The sequence below is a fragment of the Pelodiscus sinensis genome, chromosome 12 (genome assembly GCF_049634645.1).
Source record: "Pelodiscus sinensis isolate JC-2024 chromosome 12, ASM4963464v1, whole genome shotgun sequence".
Lineage (NCBI taxonomy): Eukaryota > Metazoa > Chordata > Testudines > Trionychidae > Pelodiscus > Pelodiscus sinensis.
Window position 1 is genome coordinate 19,599,942 of NC_134722.1, and position 11,825 is coordinate 19,611,766.

Sequence of the window (11,825 nt, forward strand, 5' to 3'; positions counted from 1 at the left end):
TTCCGGAAGATCCCTTATTCCTACTTTCAAGTAGGATCCCATCTAGACTGGTGCTTTTCTCCGGAAAAACCCCGAGCCGGAAAAAAGCGGCAGTCATGTTCATGCAAATGCCGCGGAGGATATTTAAATCCCCTGCGGCATTTGCAGTTCCGACTGGTCTCATTAGCATCCCTTTTCCGGAAAGGGGTGCCAATGTAGACACAGCCTTGCTGATGACCCACCAGCACGGGAGTCTCTTTCACTGTTGTACCAGAGGCATCAGCAGTGGGTGTGATCCAAAGCAGCAAATACGAAATTACAGATACACAGGTCTATAGTCCTAACTTTATCTCCAAAGATGATACAAAAGACCCTCGTGATTCACAGAATCGCTATTCATGGTTCTGTGTACTCACAAGTCTCCTGGCTGGGGGAAGGCACCACGAGGGCTGGGAGCCACAGGGAACTCACTGCAGCTACCAGGAGCTGTGGTGAGTTCCCAGCAGCTCCTGGTCTGTGATGAGCTCACCACAGTGAGCTCAGGAGCTGCAGGGAGCTCACCACAGGGGCCAAGATCTGTGGGGAGCTCACCATGGCTCCTGCAAGTTTCAGTGAGTTCTCCACGGCCTTGTGATGAGTTTGGGAGCCAGGGGAACTCACCAGGGGCCAGGTGTTTCAGCTCTTCGTATTTGTACATTTCGCCATTCGTAGTGGTGCCAGGAACACAGCCACTGTGAATGGCAAGGGTTTCCTGTACATGCATACAAAAAATAATCATATTCAGTAATTCACAGCCTTTCCAACGATATGTTACATGAGCTATCTTGCATAAAGCATCTAGGTTATGGCGTCCATCACATAAGGCTATGGAATATCACAGCACATTATGCAGAACCAAATATGGTGACATTTGTAGTGTCTGCCCAGAACTAATGTGTATGCATTTGAATGTTATACTTTTTCCTAGCTCTTTGGTTTTCATGTATTTAAATGACTGGAATGTGGAATGTATTTCACCACATTTGTAGTTAAGTACTAGGTTCAGTTCAGCATTAGTGTAGGTGAGCAAAATAGCTCTTGGATCGCCTGGGAATTGTGCTTGCTTGTGCAAGAGTTGGGATTGGTCTTCTGTTGCCTCAGAGCCATCATTCTTTCTCTCTTGGAACTACTGACCAAGTTTTTACTTAGTTGCAGTCTTTGGAACATAAATATGACAGTAATCACTCCAGCAGTGACAAGCACTTGTTTGCCAGTTTGCTGAGCTCTCTCGACTCTTTTGCTGTGAATTAATCCAATAAATTCAAGGGGGAGAGGCACTTTTTGCCAGATTAGATGCCAGCAAAGATGAAGCAATGAAAGCTCAGTGTACAAACGAGATCATTGTGTCACAGCGCTGCTCCCAACAGGATATTGTAGGTTGGTGAGAGGTTAAAGCCGGATTTATTTCTGTGTCACAAACTGTAAAAGAAGCCGAGGACAAAGCAAATCACAGACTGGAGAACAAAGTCTTTCCTGGGCTTTTGTTTAAAAATGGTGGCGCAGTGGATGGGCGTCTGCTTGGCTTAAGGAACTGAAAATGGCCTATCGTGACTTGCCCTGCTAAGTCAGTGGCACAAACCTGAGCCACCTTGGACTTGAGAGCAATTACCAGTGAAGTACCCTGGTGCTGGTATGCGACAGGGCTGGTGGGCATAGGTGTGGGAAATAGAGGTACAGGGGGTGCTGCAGCACCCCCAGGTTTGGGGCATCCCAGCCACATGCCCCTGCCACCCAGGGTTCTGGCCAACTCTGTTGTCCCCTGCTTGGGGTCTCCACTTCCAGCCCTGGGTCTCGTTCAGCTGCCATCCTCATGCACAGGGGCTCAGCCCCCAACTCCAAATCAGGTGCCAGCCCCACATGAAGGGTCTTGGCCATCAGCGTTGCATCCCGCTGCTGGCCCTTCCACCTGGCCCTATTTGCAAGGTCCCACGCAGCCACTGGACATGAGGTCCTGACTGCCAGCCCTACATGTGAGGTCCCAGGTGCTGAGCCCATCTCCAAGAGTCAGTGAGGGGCACAGATAAAGGTAAGGGGGGTGTATGTATCACCTAGCACCCCCACTCCAAAAACTGTTCCTGCACCACTGCTGGTGACAGACTTCGCCAGGCCCTGAGCAATGTGGGGAGAGACCTCGGGTCTGGGCCCTTTGGAAGAGGCAGGGCCTCAGGCAGAAGTGGCTGGGCCAGGGGTAGCCAGCCCTCAGCGCAGCCCAGACTGCACCACACCTCTCCTATCTCTCTTAGAGATGCCCAGACCTTGCTGGATGGGGGTCCAGCAGCGTTTGAATGGTCCTGGGGCTTCACGGTACTGTCCCAAGTCGCTGGGCCATAGGGCAACTGCCCCCTTCCCTCTCGCCCATCAGCAGCCCTAGTCTCAGAAATGCCAGATTTCTAAGCCTTTGGAACCATCACCCAAAAGAAAGCATAGAATTCCCCACCCCTCATTTGCATATGTTCGTGTTGAAGACTGGCCAGTGTAGACGTATCCTTAAAGAGATGACAGCGTGCACGCACGCACACGCACACACGCGCACACACACACACACACACACACACACACACACAGAGAGAGAGAGAGAGAGAGAGAGAGAGAGTGGTACTGCAAAATAAACCTGGCTGCTTGGAGCAACAGCAATGAAAAAGTCTACATCCTGCCTTGCTAGATTTCTTCATTCCTGGCCAAAAAGCACCACCTCTGTCGAGAAAAATATAATGCATTAGGAAATCCTGCTTTGTATCCTCCATCTTTAGCTCTCATTCTTATAACTGGCCCTCAGCCTCTCTCTGCCACACTCATTCATCCTCCAGCACATCAACTCTCAATTCTGGCTGCCTTTTCCTTCCACCAACCCCAAATACCCTGTCTCAGGCCAGACCTCAACTCAGCAGAATGGGGAGGGGGGGGCAGAAACAAGGACAACAAGGACACTGGACCCGAGTTTGGGTCAATAGCTGTGTGCATATGATGCCGCTGAGCTGCCCATAGGCTCCTGACACACAGCAGTGCCATCTCCCTGACTCCAAAAGGGAGGGGAAGGGGCACTGAAATGTTGCAGCAGATGGCCAGCCAGCCTCATCCTGATATGTCTTTATTCCTGGCTAAATCAGCAATTTCTATCTAGCAATTATCCAGGCATGATTTCTACATCAGAAATTCCCAATGACATTTCACTTGGAACGATTAGCAAGGCACGAGTTTCTAGAAAGCCTGAGAAGTCAGATTCAAAACTGATTCGATTGCAACAGAGCACAGCTGTCTTGTGCAGGAAAAGAGGGAGCAGCAAATGACTGTGTATGCGAATCTGGGCTTTGGTGAAAAATTAATCAAGGGGAACCATTTATTCAAAGGGATTAGCAAGAAAATGGTGCTTGAAAATGAATCCCTAGCTTGTAGCAGGGATAATCTATCATGAGTTACACCATTAAGAATTTACGACGCCAAATTCAGACCTAAAATCAGCAGTGCAGTTCGGAGGGTGACAGTGGCATGATGGTGGATTACAATATCTTTGATTTATACCATATAAATGACAGTCCTAGAAGACTAGTAAAAGAGTAGGGAGAACAGACATTAACACACAGGAGCAGACCTGCATAAACAATGTGCTGGCCAAAGACAAGGCACAAGGCCGTTCCTTAGAATTTATGGGCCCCTATGCAGTACTATTAAACTGGTGCCCCTATACCTGATGGCAGCTGGAGGAGGACAACACTTTTTTAGAGGCGTGATTTTACAATCTTCAGCAACACACTATTTAAATAATTTGTAAACAAATTTTAAACCAAGGTCCTATAGATTAACACAGTAAATTCAGTAACTGACAGTATTTACCTGGGATTGGCAAATGCCTGTTCAATGGCTTTATTGCCACTTGGCTCTTTCACAGGTTCAAGGTTCTGCTAATAGGTCTGGTGGGCTTTGTCACTTTTAAGTTAACTAGAACCTTTCTGGAGGAAGCAGAGCCACAGAACAGCGATAGGAAGAAACAGATGGGGAGACATTAAGACCCAGTGGTGCCTAGGGTTGCCATATGGTTGAAACAAAAATATCGAATACCCCCTCGCCCCAAAAAAAATTTTTTGAGAAAAAATTCTGTTGAAGGAAAAATAAGGGGGGGGGGAGGAGACCAAAGCTGTTGAGCAAAAAAGAAAAAAAAGTCTCCGTTTTGTGCCAGCAGCCTTACAGAACCAGGTAAGCAGGTCATCGGGGGGGGGGGGTGTCGGGTGGAACTGGGCAGGCCACGGGATATCGGGGGGGGAGGGGCGGCCAGCAGGGGCAGAGCTGGCCGGGGGAGCTCAGGAGGGGAGGAGAACTGGCCGCCAGAAGCAGGGCTAGCGGGGGGTGCAGTGGGGCTGGCCGGGGAAGATCCAGAGCAGGAACCGGCCAGCAGGACACAGAGCTGGTGGTAGAGGGAGGGGAGAGAGGGACTGGCTGGGGAAGATCCGGAGCCAAAACGGGGGTTCGCAGAGCTGGCGGAGGGGGCAGGGAAATGAATCAGCTGGCGGGGAGCAGGACTGACCCGGGCTGTGCAGATCTCAGGGCACTCCCGTCTCACGTGAGTCAGGCCGGCTGCGGCTCTACCACATGCTTGACCAGCGCACAGGAGCATGGACTGGGCTGCCTCACACGCAACCAGGGCTCCCAGGGCTGATCGCGCCCCGCCTCCCAGTCACTTCCCCCGCCCATGCCAGGCTTCCGTCCAGTGCCCAGCCGAAAAACCGGGAAATACCAGGCATTGCACATGTCCGGTATTTTCTGGATTTTTTTTTACCGGGCAGAGGGCCCAAAAACCGGACAGTCCAGTAGAAAACCAGACACCTGGCAACCCTACAAACTGACCTGCCTGTTTGCAGAGCTCGAAACGTTTCCCAGCCAGACAACCTGCCTGCTTGGCCATGTGCTTAAAGAACAATACAGCCAAAGAGAGGGGGTGTGATTATTCTTGGCTGCCTGTTATTCCAATAATCAGCTCCTATTGGCTGGATCTGCCAGAAACCAGCCAATGAGAATGTGCTAGGGGTGTGATGGCTCCTATAACGTCCCCCCTCCCCTCCAGTTTCAAAGTCAATGGAGCCCTGCAGCCGCATGGTGGGCGGGCCTGTGGGGTGAGCTAGGCACCTGTCTGGGGCTCCCTGCTGCTTCCACAGGCCAGATCTGGTGGTTTGGTTGGCTGGATTCAGCCCTTGGGACATATTTTCCCCAGGTCTGCTCTAGTAAGACTGGCTTTCCTTGGGGTCAAAGACAAAGCCCTTGAGCACAGCCTGGCAATGCCTGTAGGGTTGGCCACCGCCTGGTTCCCCGTTTGTTCCATGCAAAGCACTAGGGGAGGCTAAATGAACTGGCATCTGCGTTGGATGGGCACAGCAGCCCTGTCTGTGGGTGCTTGGTGGCTGAGATTGTTGCACTAGCTGCTGTATTTCAATTATCCATGCAAGGTACTTAAGGTTCCAGGCTGGGATTTGGGACACCCGGCTCTTCCACTGCCTCCCCGTGTGATGTTGAATGAGTCCCTCAGGGCCAAGCAGCCCTCCCCAAATGTGCAGGGACCAAAACCCAAGTAGGGTCAAATCAGGCTGAGGCCAGGGCAGTGACATGGAGCCATCTGGATCCCATGAAGCTGGACCCAGGCCACCAAACCAGGTTTTCCCAGAGCCAAAGGCAAGGCCCTGCCCCATCCCAAAGTAAGCAGGCCCACCCCTAGAGTGGGAAGCTGTCCCCGGCAGGCAGGAACTGTGAGAACAATTTTGGGGCCATGCAGGACAAGATGCTCAACGGGCACCCACAGGGCACTGCTGTGGGGAAGGTGGCTCCAGGCGTCACTAGGCATATGGGCAGAGGGGTGAGCAGGGCCGGGAGGCGACACAGCCTCCGGGAGATGGAGATTGGAGGCCGCGGCTGCCTCCTGGGCTACATAGAAACAGATGTTGGAAAACAGGAGCTGGTACAGCAAAGAGCCCCATGTTCCGAGAGCTGAAGAAAAACACCTTCTATTTAGCGTCAGCCAAAGGACGCTGAGAGGGGACTTCACAGACGTGTCTAAAGGCTTCCTGGAGCGAAAACGTCCCTGATGAAAGGGCTAGTTCATGTTGCAGAAAAAGGCAGAACAAGGCTGGTGGCAGGAAGGGGCAAAAAGACAAGCCCATGGGAGAAATGAGGCACAAATATTTCCCGGGGAGGCTGATGCACCATTGGCACAAACAGCCAAATCCAGTGAGGAAGGCAGTGAGGGATTTTTGGTGTCTCCAGTGCAGACGAGCTGCCTTTCTGGTGTGTGTGGGGTCAGAACATAGCAACTTTGAGGAGATACAGAGGGCTGGGATGTGCAGGGGGCAGACCTGATGCTCTAATGGGCCCCTCTGGCCTTAAATTCTGCTAATGAGTGAAAAGCTGGGTGGGGCTAAGGGGAGCAGCACCTGGGGCCTCACTGCTGTCATGTTATTGGATAGCGAGGGGAGCAGGCGGGTCACATGGGGGGGGTGTTCGCCCCAAAAGTGGTACAGAGGGGGCCATGTAAGGGGTCAAACAAAAGCTTACTTTCTTCTGATTCTGTATCTGCTCTTCTTATATCTGTATAATGTCTGTGTGTGTAGTTAGGAATCTGTATGGAGACTGGAAGTCTCTCTGAATGTGCTTGAGTATTGGGCAAAGTTTGGTCTATGGACATGCTAATTAGTGAGGCTATGTGGGTGGGACAATGGCAGTCAATAGGCCAAGGACACACGTCAAGAATGAGGGCTGACACCTAAGGGCTGCCAGCAGAGAACACAGAGATAGGCCGCTGGCCAGGTGACCTGCTGCAGCCAAGAAGAGACCAGGAAGGAAGTATAAATATGCCATGTGGTCGACTCCATCTCAGCTCAGCCCTTCATCCCAGAGGCAGCAGTGCAGGGATCGAAGAGCCGGAAAGAACTGTGGACCCATCCTGACCTAGGATGCTCAACAAGGACTTTTAAGCCAGCAGCTATAACTTCTCTGCTAGAGCCTGCATCGAGAACTGAGAGATTCGATGCATGTAATGTATGATACTTTAGCAACCTCACTCTCATGCTTTTCTTTATTGTAGTAATAAACCTTTAGATGGTAGATTCTAAAGGACTGGCGCAGCGTGATTTGTGGGTAAGATCCAGTGGGTAAATTGACCGGGGATCTGTGGCTGGTTTCTTGGAACCGGACAGAACTTGTTCGGGGAAGGTGAGATTGGGTTCTAGACCCCTCACCTGTGTATGAGGCCTGGAGCCATCTGGGGCGTGGATATTGCTGGGGTGTTGGAGGGGTTTTGCTCGGGAGGCTTCAGGCAGGCAGCTGAAGCGCCCTCTGGGCCTGGTTTGTGGCCTGTTTGGAAAGGTCTCCAGTCTGGGGGCTGTAAGGAGCCCCGAATTTGAGCAATTCGCCCTTAGCGGATGCCCTAAGCTGTGCCCAGACCTGGCCCAGTCCCTCACAACTGCCCAGCCCGCTGGGCCCCAGACCCTACTGCCATTCAGTGGGGCTTCAGGGGAACCCCTCAAACACCCAGAGGGGCCGGCCAGGACCAGGACACCAGCCTAGCAGAGGATGGGTGGGAGGGTGGCAGTGACATCACAAAGGGCCCATTGCACGACCACAGCCCACTGGGGACAGGGATGACCTCACAAAGAGTCCCTGGCAACAGCCACTCAGGACAGAGGTGCAAGGCTGGGGCAAGCGCAGTTTCCTGTGGCTTGGCAGCAGCATGGCCCCTTCCCAGGCTCTCTGCGGGGGCCGGATAGAAAATTGGGACCGAGGGGCAGGGGCCAGGAGGAGTCTTGTCGGCGTTTTCACCTTCTCTGCGGCCGGTCGTGTCAGCCCTGGTGAGACGGTCGGAGCCTCGGAAAAGTTTGGAGCCTGCTCAGTCTGCTTCCCCGTTTGCCCCCTGCCTCCCCTCTGTCTCGCCTTTTTCTGCGTCTTTCCCCCTTTCCTGCCCTCCACCCCACCAAGCAGAGGCCGTGGGTGTTGGGGGGTTGGGAGGCCTCACACAGCACTCGGGCTAGCAGAGCGCTGGGAGCTGGAGGTGACCTGGGCCCTCTGTTTGGACGTGTGCTGAGACCCACCCCCCCCCCCGAGCTCCCAGAGTCTCACTGCCGAATGGCCGAGCAGGTGGTTACTGACAGGAGAGACTGGTGGCCTTTTGTTCTCTTTCAAACTGTTCTCGGGGAGTCCTTATGAATGGTTCCCAGCCAGGTGGGAAGGGCCTAACAGCTGGGGCTCCGCAGGGGTCTGTTTTGGGACGCTTCCCTGTCTTCATCAGCCATTTAGCTATTGGCATACAGAGGGTGCTTAGTAAGTTTGCAGATGATCCCAAGCTGGGAGGAGTGGGGGGTCATCCTTCAAACTGATCTGGACAAAGTGGAGAAATGGGCTGAGGTAAACAGGATGAAGTTGAATGAGGAGAAATGCAAAGTGTTCCACTTAGGAAGGAACAACCCATTTGGCACATGCCGAATGGGAAGCGACTGGCTAGGAAGGAATCTAGAGGTTCATAGTGGATCACAAGGGAAATAGGAATCAATCGTGTGACACTGTAGCAAAACCAAGCAAACAGGATTCTGGGCTCCATTAACAGGAGTGTTGTGAGCAAGACTCGAGAGGTGCTTCCTCCGTTCTACTCTGCACTGATTAGTCTTCAATTGGAGTCTCGCTGCTGTTGGATTATTGTCTCCAGTTCTGGGCACCACATTTCAGGAGTGTGTGTTCTATTTCCAGAAAAAGTTATGGAAATAGTGAACTGCAATTTGAGTCTTTTTTTTTTTTTTTTTGAAGAGGCATTTCTGAAGTCAAATGTCAGTAAAAACCCTCTTTCAGAAGCTCCTTTCTTCCTGATGGGAGGAGGAAGACTGGGCTTCCAAAAGAGCGGGTTTGCACTTCCACAAAAAAATCAGTAGAGCAAACGCATTCCCTGGATGCATCAGGGACAGGGGAAGGAATGGAAGTTGATATCAGGTCCTGGCTGGCCTTGGGATAGGGACCCTCAAATCCCACACACCCGGGTGGGGAAGAGGGCTCGTTGGCACAGCCTGGACACTGGTCTATTGACCCTGCCCCATCTCTCTCCCCCACAGCGCGTCAGCTCCTGCATCATGCCCAGGGTGTCCTAGGGGAGAGCCAAGGCCAGGAGCAGCAGAGCCCGGCTGTAACTCCCCCCTCCCTGCGTTGGAGTTGAGTTACCTCTGAGCTGGCCCCTGGCCCAGGGGTGGGCAGGCGGCTCCCACAGGCCGCAGGGCTGGGGGTTGGCAGTGACCCCTGGGGAAGGCAGAGTCAGATCCAGGCCTGAGCAGGGTGTCCAGGTGTCCAGTCTGGAATCAGACAGGCCAGTATTTGAGCTCTCTGTGTGGGAAAGAAATGGAGACAATAGAAATGAGACAGTGGAAACGGCCGGGAGTTCCCGAGGACGATGGAATGTCGGTTGGGATGGAAGGTAAGTGTGTCCCGTATTTTTGTTGAAACCATCTGGCAACCACAGGCCTGAGCCGGACTGGGGCCCAGATCATCTTCTCCTGGCTCAGGGGAGACCCTGGGACGTTAAGGGCCCCTGTTGCAGCCAGGCTCCTTCCCCGCCCTGGGTCCCTCCTTGTCTTTCTGGAGCATCTGGAGGAGCAAGTCCCCATGGAGTGCCCTACCCACCGCCCTTTGCCCCAGAAGCTGGGGGTCTCATTAGCTCCTCTCCCCAGTGGCTCCAGCCTGAGGAGGGAGGCGCCTGGCCCAGGGGGGTTGGGAGCTGGCTGCAGGACACTGATGGGGCCCGGTCTCCTCCCTTCCATCCCAGCTCAGCACAGCCCCCCACTAGGGAGCTTGGGGCCCAGCTGAGGCCAGCCAGGGACGGGCCTGACCCCTCTGCCCACTGCTGCTGTGGCAGAGGTAAGAGACCCCGCTGGGCAACGGGCCCCCAAGTCCTGACACTGACAGACGCCAGGCCAGGGGGCCTGCTGAAATGTGGCTCCCCAAGCCTGCCCCCGCCCCCTCCAGGGAATGGGAGCCCTGTTGCTGCGCACCAGAGCCTCTGAGAGCAGCCCCACGGGAGGGTGAGTCTGTCTCTCTCCCCTCCCCCATGCTCCATGTAGGACCAGCCCCTCCCCAGGCACCAAGGCGCCAGCTCTTTGTGGGGCCAGGGAGGCAGCCCGCGGGAACCCAGCCCCAGCCAGGGCCCTCGGGCAGCCAGACGCTGCAGGGGAACAGCTGGCGCGGGGGATGGATGGGGGTGGGAGGCGTCAGCAGCTCCTGAGCTGATAGGCCAGGAGGGGTCTGGCCCTGAGGGGCACTAGAGAGGCGCTGCGCCCATCCCAGGGCCCAGCTTTCACTGCCCCCCTGGTTCCCAGGCACCGCGTCTGACAGGCCCTTGCTCTCTTGGGACAGGAGGAACCCGGGCACGGGGACATGCCCGCTCCTCTCATCTGACCCTGGGCCTAAGTGCCCCAGCTCAGCACAGGAGGGAGCCACCAGCAGGATCAGCGCATTGGTCAGAGCTTTTCCTGCTCACGCCGGGACTGGAGCTGCAGCCGCGGCCGGGCGCCAGAGGAGAGGGAAGGGCTGCCCCCGCGGGGGATGGAACCGCCCACCCATCCCCTGTTCATGGACAGCGACCTGCACAGCCTCGTGAGTCAAGGCCAGCTTACAGACTATAGCCACTAGGCTGCACTGCCCTGCCTAAAGGGGCAAAAAACTGTCACTGGCCATTGGGCCACACTGCCCTGAGAGAAGGGGCTAGGTACTGTCTGGCCATTGGGCCACACTGCCCTGAGAGAAGGGGCTAGGTACTGTCTGGCCATTGGGCCACACTGCCCTGAGAGAAGGGGCTAGGTACTGACTGGCCATTGGGCCACACTGCCCTGAGAGAAGGGGCTAGGTACTGACTGGCCATTGGGCCGCAATGCCCTGAGAAAAGGGGCCGGTTACGGACTCCACCCACTAGGCTGCGCTGCCCTACGCCAGGCTCTGCCAGAGGGAAGCTGGGAGCCCGCAGGATTTGTGGCAGGAGAAGCTGCCGTCCCCTCGGCACCAGGCGCGGGTTGGACCCAGCGGCCCGATGGTGATGCTTCCAGCCCTGGCACTGAGTGTGTCATGGTGCAGACTGAAGAACCGGCCCAGCAGCCAGGGCCAGGCGCGGTCACACACGGGACCCGGGCAGCAGAGGAGGAAACCAGCCGGCCAGGGCAGAGAGGCCAGACGGGGGCTGCACCTTGGGGACCTGCTGAAGCCTGGAGCAGAGGCCTCCCCATCACGCCACTTCCCTCAGACCCCGAGCTCGGGCTGCCGGTGCCCTTCAGCCAGGGCGCCTGGTGGAGAAGCCACAGCAAACACGGCGCGTCGCAGCCCTGCCCTGGGTGCTCATGGCCTGACCAGGCCATTCCCAGCGAGACTCCCATCCAGTGCAGATCCCTATGGCAGGGTGGGGAACCTCAGGTGCGGGGGCTGGCTGCAGGGGGGAGGGTGGCTGGGAAGCAATGCAATGGGTCAGGGACCTGAAAAGGGCAGCAACTCCTGCTCCAGCAGCAGCACAGAAGGAACGTGGCATGTTCTGTGAGTGCCGCCTTCCTTCAGTGCCACGGCTGGGGACAACCCGGCTTTCAATGCCAGGGGTGGAGCGCAGTGGCTGCTGGCAGGACATGCAGCTTAGAAGGCAACACGGCTGCCAGCAGCAGCACAGAAGGCAGGGGTGGGGGATCTGTTATTGCCACTTTCCCTTCTGCGCTGAAGCTGCTGGTGTGCAGCCAGAGCGTGGGGGCCAGGTGCCTACCTGAGAAGGCAGCGCAGAAGGGAGGGTGGCCTGGTGTGGCAGTGCCTCCTTTTCTTCTGCA

The 11,825-nt window shown here is 55.3% G+C and overlaps 2 long non-coding RNA genes across 2 annotated transcripts; one reads left to right on the forward strand and one right to left on the reverse strand.

Moving 5' to 3' along the window:
- Window positions 1–1,319: 1,319 nt before the first annotated feature.
- LOC142831062 (uncharacterized) lies at window positions 1,320–6,970 on the reverse strand. The gene is made up of 3 exons (XR_012906679.1): window positions 4,858–6,970; window positions 2,630–2,712; window positions 1,320–1,437 (listed from the first exon to the last, which is right to left on the reverse strand). It is a non-coding gene; the product is annotated as an uncharacterized LOC142831062 (long non-coding RNA).
- A 400-nt stretch (window positions 6,971–7,370) lies between these two features.
- Window positions 7,371–11,466, forward strand: LOC142831063 (uncharacterized). The gene is made up of 3 exons (XR_012906680.1): window positions 7,371–7,844; window positions 8,597–9,448; window positions 10,384–11,466. It is a non-coding gene; the product is annotated as an uncharacterized LOC142831063 (long non-coding RNA).
- Window positions 11,467–11,825: the final 359 nt, after the last annotated feature.